Here is a 14,429-nt window from a genome sequence, read left to right on the forward strand (position 1 = left end):
AGAGAAGTTATACAAAGCTAAAAGCATCTGCTCTCAATACATGTAAGCATTCACTCATCTCCGCTAAGTAACAGCCTACAACAAAACTATTGACCTGACGCAGCGTACGAACCTCGTCTTTCCATGATGCTCATTTTAGAGAACGACTGGTTAGCAAAGTTAAAAAATAAGGATGATTCTCTATCGTTAGTCTTATGTACTCATTACTCTCATTAGCACTGAGTACTTCTGTGTCTGAAATTTTATTTTTGGGTCTTTTTCCTTAATGAACAGCATGTGTAAAGCTTACCAGCATACCAGTCCCCATGTCATCTTCAGGGCTCAAGCTCAGAACAAACCTTTGGTTCATGCAGAGGGGACCATACATCACCTCGTCTTTTATTATACTCCTGAAATATAACTTGCTTGAAGCAAGCCGAAAATTTGGGAAGTGCCATTGGATTCTTTCCCTGCTCTTATTCTGGTTCCCAGGCAGCTGCTATTGCCAAGTCTCAAGAGCAAGGGCACAGACCTAACACGGACATTACCACGGCATGCCGAAGTTTATGTCAACTAGGACAGCAGTTTCTAAAAAAGATTTAGGAGCAATGCCTACCTCCTCCCTCGTTAGCTTTTAGCTTGTTTTTTACAAAAATACAACACACACACACATACCACAGAAAAACCACCACCAACAAACCCTCCAAGACAACACCCTCTGCTGGAAACCATTCATATTTCCCAGATGCTATCAATCCTCAGACGGTTAAAAGTCCTTTCCCTTTCAATTGAAGATTTATTAAACATTTGTGAAACCTGTTAATTGGATTTCTAAACCTGGCTGAAGGAACAGAAACACTAACACAATCACTGTCTTAAAACAGCCATAATCCAGTGGTTTGAGGAACACCAAAATCAAGAGTTCAATGTTTTGTGGCACGCGAGGGCTGAAATGTTTTGCACATTTCCAGCTTGCTTTTAAGTAACTTGAACTAACTCTACTTCCTAATTAAGTTTGATTAAAATTCACAAGAGTCACCTTACAACGCAAACAAAAATATCCACTGGGCACTCTGGACATACCTGTCTACTCTGTTTATGTCAATTCCTAATTTGCAGTTAATGAACTCAAGTTTACGTTATGTCAGGAGAGTTAATCAATATTAAAGACAAAAATTAAAAAAAAAAAAAGCACAAACCCATTCAAAACAGGCTTCGTTCCAATTAACCAGCTGGACTATTTCCTACAGATCAGAGCTACGCTCCGCAAGTACAGGGATCTGACACTACTGATGTAAGTAGTGTAATGTAAGAACGGACTTCAAGTTGAATCAGGAAGTCTTCTGTGAAAACTCTCTGAAAAAGCCCCGTGTTATTGCTGTAACACTCAGAGTATCCTGCTTCGGAAAGCTACCGTGGTTTGGGTCCATGGCTCATTGTGCATCAGACTGGGTAAAGAGACAGGGTTAGTTTGAAAGGCCATGGAGTATTACCACTCCCCATGCAAAACCTTTCCCAACATCCCATACCAACTGAAAACACTCAAGAAAAGGCTAAAAATTACAACCCTTATGTGCCATCGGTACGTAAAAGAGTTCAAAGGCATCATCATCATCATCGCGGTCCCTCCCGCAGTAGGGAATTTGTCGCACAACCTTGCTGGTGGCCCTGGGTGCGTCTCACACCCCATGCTAGAGAACAGGGAAAAGACGACCAAAAGGTCTTCTACCAACCTCAAGAGCAGGAGGAATCTCTTCCCACCCAGAATATAAGATCTAACTGGGGGCGCTCGACAGATTTGGAGTCTCTCGGAGAGCTTCCGAGCACTGAACCCGCTGCTCTCTCTGGCCGGGGTGTATAGGGATGTGTAGAGGGGGAGCATGATTGAGGGAAACATTTTTTTCTGGTGCCTTCAGGTGATCCGAGAAAGTTTTAATACTTAGAATTCATACAATATCAACAGGATGTAAAAGAAAAAAAAATTAAATCTCCTTTAAACTCCTCTACGTACACACACCTTGGAAAGGACTCCACACACAATATGAAAGATCGATTTTCTATCTCCAGGATAGAAAAAAAAAATCCCACGCTTTCATAAGCTTACAAAGCTCCAATTTAAAACAATTTACCATCCTCTCCCACAGCACCTCCAGAGAAGGAGGCACTAAATGCTACAGCCACAGATTTAAATACCGTTGTACGCTTACTCCAGCGGCCTTGTCAAACCTGCACAGATAACAGCCTGAGCTGCAGATCCTATTAAAAGTTTATGAATATAAAAGAATTTATTTGATTTCTCTGAACTGCATCGCTGCAAACCAACAGGGAACAGCAGGGTGTCACTATGCACATAATTCTGCCTGGATGATCCATTAAAAAAAAGGGGGGAAGGGAAGGGAAGGGAAGGGAAGGGAAGGGAAGGGAAGGGAAGGGAAGGGAAGGGAAGGGAAGGGAAGGGAAGGGAAGGGAAGGGAAGGGAAGGGAAGGGAAGGGAAGGGAAGGGAAGGGAAGGGAAGGGAAGGGAAGGGAAGGGAAGGGAAGGGAAGGGAAGGGAAGGGAAGGGAAGGGAAGGGAAGGGAAGGGAAGGGAAGGGAAGGGAAGGGAAGGGAAGGGAAGGGAAGGGAAGGGAAGGGAAGGGAAGGGAAGGGAAGGGAAGGGAAGGGAAGGGAAGGGAAGGGAAGGGAAGGGAAGGGAAGGGAAGGGAAGGGAAGGGAAGGGAAGGGAAGGGGATTTGTGTCACTGGGAAGCTAAGCATAGTGCTCAATCCTTCTGTATGCTAGATCACATGTAAGGGGTTGACTGACTAACTCAAGATGAAAGAGCCAAATCAAGAAGTTTTACCCAAAAAACTGTTCCATGTTCTTTGTAGGCTGAAGAATACTACTTTAGTTCAAAAATCGGCTCAGACCACGGATATGTTAAGGTAAATATAACTCAAGATCATAAAATCCACTTCCAGACGTAATCAGTATATGCTGCACATGAAGAAAAATAAATATTATCTAGAAGACCACAAAATATTAGTATAACTTGGTATTAGAAACTCTCATAATTAGTCTGGTTTAAAGAAAAATCCTGAAGGTATGAGAAATGTTAAAAGAGTCATTTCCTTTAACAAAAGAACCATTATTGAACAGAAGCAGCAGATATAATCAACAAGGAAATAACCGATAATCAGAACGATATATGCAGTAGGTGAATGAGTAGTCAGGAAACCCAAATCCATAGTGATATATTTTCAATGCGTAAACAATCAATAAACAATTCACATACTTTCCTCCTCACTGCTGCAAAACATTTTTATGATTCTTTCTTTTTGATTCTGTAAAGCTTACGAAGTTGGAAACAGTTCAGGTCAGGAGCTCCTGGATTTCTATCTCCCATCACCTCTATTGCTTCGTGATTTTGTCTTTCCCACTTTTTGTAAGCAAAAGTTTAGCTTCGTTCCTAAGCCCTTCTACTAGCAACGGCAGTAACTCAGATTTTATCCCTGTATCTTGTTACTAGAAGAACCAGAGGATTCTGTTTTATAACTTCTTAACCACAGCACTGCATCACCACACATGCTGCACTTTGTGTTTCAGACAGCAAAGATCTATTTTGTCCATTTTTTCTTTTTCCCAAACTGGAACCCTAATGTTTTTTATTAATATTTATTAGCGATGTTTTACATAATTAAATCAAAACCTCAAACTTTATAACAGAGGCTCACATACGCTGCATTTTCGGGTCTTTTCTGAATTCCGTTAGAATAGCAAAAATGACACGACGCAGATCTTAACATTTTATACAAGATGAAATGCCAGTACTTAGCTACAGGCAGTTTGCTCCTGAGGCTCTGCAGATACTGCCTGCAATAACCGTGAAGAAATACCAGAATGTAACATCGCAGGCTCCCCATTAAGATTTTAAAAAAGCAGCATGAGGAGACTAAAAATATTTAAATTCAGAATATAATCTTCTTTCCATTTTGGTTTCTGAACTCATTATAGAAAACAACTCCTCCTAATGAGTATAATTTCTCGTGGGATTAGGGCTTGACATTTGAAAAGTAACATATTCTAGGTGTGCAATCTTCAAATCTACCTTCCTCTCTTTTAAATCAAATTACATGCACAACAGTAAACACGTTTTCCTCCCGGATCCCATCATGCTCCTGATCTCCTGCATCTCAGCCAAATCAGCAAATGCATTAGCAGGACATGCTCCAGAAGGAGAGGATGAATTCACGACTGCTTAGCCATTCTTCCCGACTTTCAGCCCCTTTTCTCAGCTGCCTGGATGCCTTTTGTTTTCTGTTCTGTTGGGTTTTACTTAAACAGGGTTGTATCAGGAATTTCAGCTGCCTAAGAATATTGTGTAACTAATTAAATGATCTGGCAGTGACAAAGAGAGAACAAGTTTCTCAAATTAACTACGCTCTTTTCACTAGCAGCAGAGGACCCTGGCAATGAATGAGGTGGGAAGAGCAAAGAGCTGGCCCGCTGAAAGCTCGGAGGGGGCAGCGCTGCTGACAGTCGGTTCCCATGTCCTCAGCTGCACCAGGGCAGCGATGCAGAGCCGGGGGCAGCTCCTGGAGCTTGCCCTTCCTCTGGGCTGCGAGGCTGAGCGGTCCTCGGGGCTGTCACGCTTGCACATCCCACAGGGCCCTCGTGGTGCTTCAGGCTGCTGATCGTCACCATCCCTGGGGGTGTTCAAGGAAAGGTCGGACGTGGTGCTTAGGGACATGGTTTAGTGGGTGACATTGGTGGTAGGGGATGGTTGGACCAGATGGTCTTGGAGGTCTTTTCCAACCTTATTGATTCTATGGTTCTATGCTTCCAGTCACAAATTCAAGCCCTCTTCTGCACCGTTCCCATCTTCGCCATCAAAATTACCTAGCACTACTGGATGAAAACAGAGTCAGAGACTACTAGCTTCTGAATCCAAGCACGTGAGATATGCTGCTCCACCAACACGATTCATACAGAAAGGCAGACACTGAACACGGATGGATCTTTTTCAGGAAAAGTCAAGAATGCGAGCATTGGCAGGGAATGGTGCGTAGATGCCTACGCAGCTGAACCCGAGTAAGACGGGATCCAAAAACATCAAGCTTCCAGTCCTTGGACCTGCTGGTGAATGCAAACACCATGTCCAGGTTTAGGCCTGGGCTGATGAAAAGATTCAGTCCTGGAACCCTCGAGTTAGATGACACCCAGACAGCATACCAGTTCTGTCTCCGTATTGATTTGATTACCAGAATTAATCTAACTTAGCACTTTCTGAGTTTTAATTTGCAGTAGTCTAACAAAAGACAAATACTTGTCATTTTTTGCTTCTCTCTCCCATCACTGAGTCCCTGATTTCACATGGTAACCTGGCAAAGGATAAAGAATGTATAAAAGTCAGACTTAACAGCAGTGCTGGGAGAAATGACAGGTGCCTTTATGTACATAAGCTGAATATTCTCCTGCCCACCTGTAGTCGGGGGAAGAAAAAAACACTCACCTGCACACCACTAGACAGGAAAAGCAGAGGGCTCACTAGCTGAGAGATTACTCAATTCTCATCGGCAGGACAACAATCTCAAATCAAATCAAAAAAGAAGCCCTCCAACTAAACGTCAGTTGTATTGTGTTTCTGCTAATTTCTGTCGATGGGAGCTAAGCAAAGAACGGCATTACTGAAATCTCAATGCTCTTGTGACATACCTTATGATTTCTTAGCTACATACACCTCTTAACACTCACAATTTTGACCAGTCTCTTACTGCAAGATGCAGACAGTAAGGGGTCAGATGCTGGTATCTTCACAGCCTCTTCGATGCAGGAATCCACATTATTCCCTCCACTGAGATCTCCCTTTACTTGAAATACTGGTATTGAAAGGAAATTTGAGGGGAGAAGCAGAGTATGCTATTTGTGATATGGAGAGCACTAAGCCTTTACCTCACAAGGTTGCTTTCAAGCTGAGTATTATTCCAAAAGTGGGAATAAGTTAGTCCTCCTTGATGTCTTTAGGAAGCAAGGCCAGCAACACAATTCGGAGGCTACCTGAGAAAGGTCAAGGACAACAACTGAAGATCCTTAACGGAATACGTTAACAACCACATATGAAATCTTTCTACCTGAAGAAAACACCATACCATGGTTCACAGAAATTACATTCTATCATAAATTGAATTTCTAAATTGAAATAACCACTGAGATGACTGTGCAGTGATATCATGCAACTTTGCAGCAAGAGCTCTGTTCATTGCTTGCTCTCCCTCTGGAGAACATTAGTCCAACCTGTCTGATTTTCTGATACACAAAATATAGCTGTTGTATGTTTTTCTGTATTTCCTAGATGATACAAAAACTATCCTTTTTTAGCTAGAAATAAATAAATTTTGTATCTTTAAGGAGAAGTTAAAAAGCCATGAAAGGGAAGAAACTACCTCTCCATTTTTCTGAATGTAGATGATAAAGCAAATCCGAACCTACTGGAATACTTGATCGAATCAGAATTCCTAATCTTCCCCAAACGGGAAAAGGAGATGTTGCTCCTTAAAGCACCAACGAGTAGAACTGATAGCCAGATCCCTGATACATGCATTATAAGAAGGATGTGCATATGTAATCATCTTGTAGTGCATATGTAATCAGCCTGTAGGACTGAACTGCAGCAAGCAGTCTCCATACTAATTTTTTTCCATGCATTCCATTAAGCACATGCGTGGCAATTACAAAAGCGGTGATAAAATTCCTAATAACTGATAAGCAATGAAACAAATTACGCCACTGCAGTAAATCAGATCTTTATGTGTATAAATAAATACAAACTCAGCCCAAATTGCTATTGCCGTTATACCACTTTTTCAGTCTAAAGGAAAATAAAGTATATTTTTTTTTTTTGCACACGTTAATAAGGGTGAATTTACACAGCTCGCCCATGAAACAAGCTGCCTGTTGTGTTCATGCTCTGGTGCAGTTTTACTCAAGTACACCTACTGCATACACGCTGACTTTCAGGAGCAATTTTTGCGGTACACCAATGTTTATCTAGCTCATCCATCTGCATTTATGTCTAGTTAAGCCCCTGAACAATGAAACCGCTGCATCCCTTTGTAAAAATAGCACAATGGCAACAGCAAGTAGCTGAAGCTAAATATAGCTCCTGCAGGCACATGCCGGGAATTAAATAGTACATTTTCCCCTTCCCCAATCCTAAATCAGTAAGCTGCAGCAAGGAATCTCTGGTGAATACACACAGGAGCTCAATAAATCCCCCTTAAGCTTACAAGGCATATTCTGAATCTGTGCTAGCTAAAAATAGCCATGTTTATAATGAGAATGGAGATGTGAGCAGAATAATATGAAGTTTAAAGGCAGGCACACTATAGCCTTTCTGCATTAACTAATAGGGTGAATCAAAGGTCACCCTAACAAACAGATACGTAGAGTGACAGACCCACTATAATACTCAACCATCTTTTATTGAAGAGCATTCATCTCACATTAAACCGTGCGCTTCCTAATTGCCTATTCCAGCTACACATCCCCAAGTTATTTTCTCTGCATTTTTAGCTAGAAAACACAAGTTGTTACTTCCAAAAGACGGGAAAAAGACAGGAGCATAGAGCATTATTTCTCTGGACAGTCTTCCCTCCTAGAGCTCAGTTGCCCTCTGGAAACATTCAAGAAATGTAATGCCTACTTTTTCTTGTAATATGAATCACAGAATTCTGTTCTCTTTAATTCAAGAGGCCTGCAGCCATGCCTGCAGGGCAGTAAAATGGCAGCCAAACGCTGATGCATGTTCACAACTGCCTCAAAAGTTTGACCTCTGTCAACTTAGGTACAAGACTACTGACCACAGCCATCACAGCGCCTCCTTCTCAGTCCAGACGTGGAGGAGAGACTAGAAATAATTTAAATATGGATAATTTTTATTTGCAACACTCCCACCGAGAGTTTTGTGTCTACACAAAGTAGGAAGGTTCAAAAGGAGAGTTAAGTGCAGGGATGGATGCTGACGAACAGCTTCCCACACATACACCCTTTGAAAGGGAAATGCTTTTCATTCGAAGACCCACAACCCAGCCTGATTCTCCCGGCAACGGCTATGTAAGATGTTAGTTGCTGTCAAGAAGCTACAGTACATCACCGAATGCATTTCCTGACTGAAACCTGTCCGTTAAACCCTGTAGCAGGTCCCCAAATGTAAAGGTACAAGAAGCTGGCAGCTACTTCACACTGAAAGAACACACCCACGGGAGGTGGATAAAACGGTACAAAAAAGACAGGGATCTCCTGGAAAGACTCCAGCGGAGGGCCACAAAGACGATATGGGACCTGGAGCGTCTTCCCTATGAGGAAAGGCTGAGAGACCTGGGTCTGTTCAGCCTGGAGAAAAGACAACTCAGAGGGGATCTCAACAATGTGTATAAATACCTGAGGCGTGGGAGACAGAGGGATTCGGCCAACCTCTTTTCAGTGGTTTGTGGGGACAGGACAAGCGGTAATGGCCACAAAAGGGAGCCCAGGAAGTTCTGCACCAAGATGCGAAAGAACTTCTTCACGGTGAGGGTGACGGAGCACTGGGACAGGCTGCCCAGGGACGTTGTGGAGTCTCCATCTCTGGAGATATTCAAGGCCCGTCTGGACGCCTACCTGGGCAGCCTGCTCTAGGGAACCTGCTTTGGCAGGGGGGTTGGACCCGATGATCTTTTGAGGTCCCTTCCAACCCCTACAATTCTGTGATTCTGTGAAATAACAAGATGCGATAAAAACACTCACAGCCCCAGAAAGAACATCAGCACCAGGAGGAAAACAAGCGCTGCACAACTGACGCCCTAGTTAAGAGTGACACATCTGATCTGAGCTGCTACTCACCCACCAGCAAGTTCCCTCTCACTCCGCAGAGACCGAGCACACCACCTTTTTTTTTTTTTTTTTTTTATAATTATCATGCACCACATCTTGCTTCTGCAGACCCAGCCATCAAGTACTAACTTTCAGTGTGGATTTTGGGCCAAGCAAATGAGAATTTTAGAAAGTTGTACGACTGTTCACAAGTGTGGGTTGCAGCTCTGGCCTCCCACCAGCCGGGGGATGGATACGCCACCACCCAGCCCGCCTGGGCTGCAACACCCGCAAGTCTCAGAGGAACACTACCAAGTTAAGCAGTTTTCAGTTTTTCAAGCTGCACACTTCTACTGTTTCACACTTGCTCAACGCTAGCCCATCCCTTCTTCTCCGTTCCTTCTACTTCTACCATGTCCTTTGTGAGAAATGGGAATTAGACTGCACAAGAAGCAGGGTGCATTCTGAAGCCACTTTTTCCTCTGCTCTCTATTCCTTTACTTTCTGATATTCCTAATATTCCATAGACCTTTTCCCACTGCTATTACAGATTAAATTCACATTTTCACACTGTCTCATCCCTCCAAGATCTCTTTCCTGAATGGTAATGGTTAACCTGGAGCCCATCATTGTGTATTTGGAATTAAGATTGCATTTTCTCCAGGCACATGTGGATCAGTATTGATCTTCACCTCAAATTTTAACAACCCACCTCTATCACAGGATACTCCTGGCAACCTTAAAAGTCAGTTTTCATATATGTTACTCTTAATAACCTGTGATAAAATCCTCATCGCCAAAGTACCCAGATTATTTGAATGACAAACGCAAAATAATGATCCCTAGAAACATCCTGGAGACGACTTCTTAGTGAGTAAATGGACCATTTATCCTACCTTTAACAAGCTCTTGACTCCTGATGGGACCTTCACTTTTACCTTACAGAGTATCTGTTTCTCTCAAACAGACTTCTGTGAGGTTTTAGGTACTTTAGGAATCAAACTAAGCAGTAATCAACAATTTTTTCCTTTGTTCTTGGGCTCAGCCTATGCTTCAAAGAATTCTGATAGATTCAATAACCAACACTGCTTTTCACAAAGGGAATGTCTTAACAGTATCCCAACATACATACCTTATTATTATAAAATGTGCTGCTACACAATGAAACTTAACTTTTCCAAGTTAACAAACTGTCAAGACACCTTAGATATGAATACAATATGTCAGACAAAGAAGGAATAGCTACATGCATCCCCCTATGGGCATATGGCCTGACACAGGTCCAAGCAAAATTTAGAGTTTCTATTTTACAACACACAAATCCACCCCATAAAAGAGCACACAAGAAGTACAAATGGTTTCCTGAAGATGTCAAATCCATTCGCTGCTCATAATGGTCTGAAGAACCCAGCTCCATCCACTATCCGTACACTCACTTTGTATTCTGACTATTGCTGTATTGTTCTCTAAATAACAGTGATACCTACACCCTCGAAAGACAAACCAAATTGCTTCTGCAATTGCTGAAGTACCTTAAAAAGAATGCATACATCTAGAACATCAGAAAAAATCTACTCTACGACAAAAGATCCTTGAAATTGAGTGATCAGATTTCCACATCAGAGCTCTTCTGTATGCTTGTGATAAACAATCTTCAAGTTTTTCAGGAATTCCTGTGATTAAGAGGGATAAGCCCAATTAATTGATTGTTCAAAAGCAGGAAAAGTGAAAAAGAGATTTTAAAACTGGAATGCTTGAACAACTTAATCAATAGATCTGTTTATTCAGCACAGCCATTAACATGAAAATATGGAAGACTGAGTACTTCAGATTTTTCAGCTGCTCCTCGGGTTGGAAATAGAGGCTCTAGCAGCACAATCATTTTCAAAATCTGTAAACTTATTGAGCTAAATTTATCACTGATTTAATGAGTTTTATCTGGAATGAATATTGCAAATTCCTACTCTAATACGATGGTAAAAACTAACGAAATGAAAACATAATGAAACTTGTTTTCAGAGATTAAAGCTTCAGAAATCAAACATGCCATATTCTAGCTAGACATCAGGTCCTGGAGTTGCAGAATGGCAATGCCTTCCATCCTAATCCATCTGCTTTCTTTTGCTGGGCATGTTATCCTACAGCTAATCTGCCAAGCAACCAAGCATTCACTCACATTATTAAAACATACAGTTCTCTCAACAAACACAGTGTTACGTGACTTCCTCACTTCTTTTTTTTTCAATATAGGGAATTTGGACTTAGCTCTTTAGTAAACACTAGAAGATAATTGCAGACATGAATCAGAAGTAGAGATGACACTAAAGCTCATTTCCTCTCTTCATTGATCCCATTTTGCCATAATTCAGCCAGCTAAACGTGGTCGAGGCCAATGAGCTCCAGCACCACTTCCCGCTCCAAGTCCCATCTTCACTAAAGCTTCCTGAAGGCTGAGCACAAACTTTAAATTCTGCGAATGGTACAACAAGAGAAATAAAGTTCTACAAAGGCAAAGGTCTTAAAGCAGATGAAAGGCATCACAAAATGTTTTCTCAGAAACACAGATTTATAAAGGGCTAGTCACTGGTGTAGTGGGTTTACGTGGCAAGGTTTTGGTAGCAGGGGGCCATAGGGGTGGCTTCTGTGAGAAGGATCTAGAAGCTGCCCCACGTTTGGTAAGGGCCCCACCGCTGACCAGAGCCGAGCCAATAAGTGATGTTGTTTTGCGCCCCTGTGAGAGCATATTTGAGACGGGAAATAAAAACGCTGCACCACACAGCAGCTGGAAGAGTGAGAGGAGTGAGGAACAGCCTTGCAGGCACCAAGGTCAGCGAAGAAGGAGGGGGAGCGGTGCTCCAGGCGCCGGAGCAGAAGTCCCCTGCGGCCTGTGGTGAGGCCCATGGTGAAGCAGGCTGTCCCCCTGCAGCCCATGGAGTATCATGGTGGTGGAGCAGGGTTCCACCCTGCAGCCCGTGGAGGAGACCACGGTGGAGCAGGTGGACCTGCACCGATGGAGGCTGCGGCCTGTGGAAGACCCCTGCTGGAGCAGATTCCGGGCCGGACCTGTAGTACGTGGAGAGGAGACCACACAGGAGCAGGTGACCTGGCAGGAGCTGCTGCCCGTGGGGGTCCCAGGTTGGAGCAGTTTGCTCCTGAGGGATGGACCCCGTGGTACGGATCCATATCCGGAGCAGTTCTTGAAGAGCTGCTGCCTGTGGGCAGCCCACGCCAGATCAGTTCAGCAAGGCCTGCATCCCGTGGGAGGGACCCCACAGCACAGGGGATGAGAGTGACCGAGAAGGAGCGGCAGAGAAGCAGTGCTATAGACTGACCATAACCCACATTCCCCCATTCCCCTGTACCACTTGGGGGGATGAGGTGGAAGAGGGCGGATGGGGGGGAAGGTGCTTTTGGTTTCTTTCCTTTCTTTCTCACTTCTCTAGCTTGTTAGTAATAGGCAATAAATCTTACTATCTCCCTATGCTGAGTCTGGTTTGCCCATCATGATAATTACTGCGCGATCTCCTTGTCCTTCTCTCAACCCTTGAGCCCTTTTCATCGTATTTTCTCCCCGTTCCTCTTTGAGGAGGGGGAGTGAGAGAGCGGTTGTGGTGGAGCTCGGCCGCCCACCCGAGTAAAACCACCACAGTCCTTTTCAAGTAATTTGAGCACTGTGTCAGACTAGTCTGCAGTATGTGTTTATTACTGATTTCTGAGAATGATCTTGCAATTCAGACAATACCTGGACCATCACTGTTTCAACCTGCCACTTTTTATGTATTTGTATTCACACAGACCAGTTATGCTTGAAAGGTAATAGAATATCCTATGAAAATAACATAAAAAACAGGTTTCAATGTATGTTGATACTTTTGGGTTTTTACCTTTTTGAAAAATACTTTCTCAAAGTCAACTGGAGGTCCTTATAAGTAGGTTCAATAACACCGTGAACAAAAGAATTAATCAGCTGAATCAGACAGCTTTTCCTGAAGAAAATATGACAAATCTAATTCTAGAATCTAAGCTGTAAAACCATCTAAAGCCATCATACGCCAACAAATCTGGAGAAGTCTCCACTTTCCAAGAGGAGAAGAAACAGAAAATCTCCTTTCTGTGTGAAAAGGCAGAGATCAGTCTTTCACTCCTTTCTTTTTTCCTTTGAGAGACTCAAAGAAATACGCTCCTCCACCTTCCAAGCACTACTCACACATACATAAAAATTCAGCAGAACACTGCCAGGATAGCACTTCTTTCTCTAGGGTCAGTGGTGAACTGACCTAAACAAATTCTTAAATTTAAAAGTTTTCCTGAAAAAAAAAAAACAAACTATATATTCACATTCTATACAACTAAAAATGTATAAATATAATAATACATATATATTTAAGCAACTGGTGCCTGATCTTTAAATCACTATTTTGCTTCTGTTAGGGACGCTAACTTGATTTCCAATCTGAGTGGTTAGCATACACTTAAAAGGATTACAAATGCGTATTTAAAAAACACACTGACTCAGCTCACTCAGAGAACTTCATAAATATGCAGCAGGAAACTCCCCAACAGTGACTCATAACTTCAGAGGTTTAAAACGGACAAATAATCATGAAATTTCCAACTGTTAGTCATACTTGATTAAATCCTAAGCCAAAACCATCCTGCTTCTGTGAATTCTGCTTGACCATCCATTACGTTCTACAGAAATGAGAGTCCTCTGGGAAAAGCAACAAAAACCATGTAACTGGGAAATGACTGCTAATTCTTAACAGCTTACATAGAAAGATTGTTTCATATAAATATACGTTGGAAAATAATTCCTTCCCTTACAACTGACGCGTGGGTGGATTTTGTCTTCAACTTGCTTTGAATGACTGGTCTGAAAAAATTATTTTACCAACTTTTCTCTAGAGAAGAGAAAAATAAAACATGATCAGAGGACATGCAACAATCTTAAAGTTTCTTCTCCATAGAAATCTATTCATATCTATTTATCGTGCAGCTCGACAAACCTGTGCAGTTCCTAGTTAGAAAATGCACTGACATCTTCCAGCTAGCAGCATATTCTCATAGATGTATGGTATTTAGAATCACAGAGTATCCCAGTTGGAAGGGACCAACAAGTCCAACTCCTTGGTCCATACAGGACCACCCAAAAATCAGACCATGTGTCTGAAAGCATTGTCCAAACACTTCTTGAACTCTGGCAGGCTCGGTGCTATCACCACTGCCCTGGGGAGCCTGTCCCAGTGCCCGACCACCTCTGGGTGCAGAACCTTTCCCTCACACCCAGCCTGACCCTCCCCTGTCCCAGCTCCATGCCGTTCCCTCGGGTCCTGTCGCTGTCCCCAGAGAGCAGAGCTCAGCGCCTGCCCCTCCGCTCCCCTCGTGAGGGAGCTGCAGGCCGCCATGAGGCCTCCCCTCGGCCTGCTCTGCTCTGGCCTGAACAAACCAAGGCACCTCAGCTGCTCCTCATGCATCTTCCTCTCAAGACCCTTCAACATCTTTGCAGCCCTCCTTTGGACACTCTCTAACAGTTTTATGTCCTCTTTATATTGTGGCACCCAAAACCGCACACAGTACTTGAGGTGAGGCCGCACCAGCGCAGAGCAGTGTGTGACAATCCCT

At 43.0% G+C, this 14,429-nt stretch overlaps 1 protein-coding gene across 17 annotated transcripts in view; it reads right to left on the reverse strand.

Annotated features, from left to right (window-relative positions):
- Window positions 1-14,429, reverse strand: part of TRAPPC9 (trafficking protein particle complex subunit 9) — a 556,529-nt gene that overhangs the window by 408,328 nt on the left and 133,772 nt on the right. The gene's annotated exons all lie outside the window — the stretch shown is intronic.

This window comes from Anser brachyrhynchus, assembly GCF_964034855.1.
Source record: "Anser brachyrhynchus genome assembly, chromosome: 2".
NCBI lineage: Eukaryota > Metazoa > Chordata > Aves > Anseriformes > Anatidae > Anser > Anser brachyrhynchus.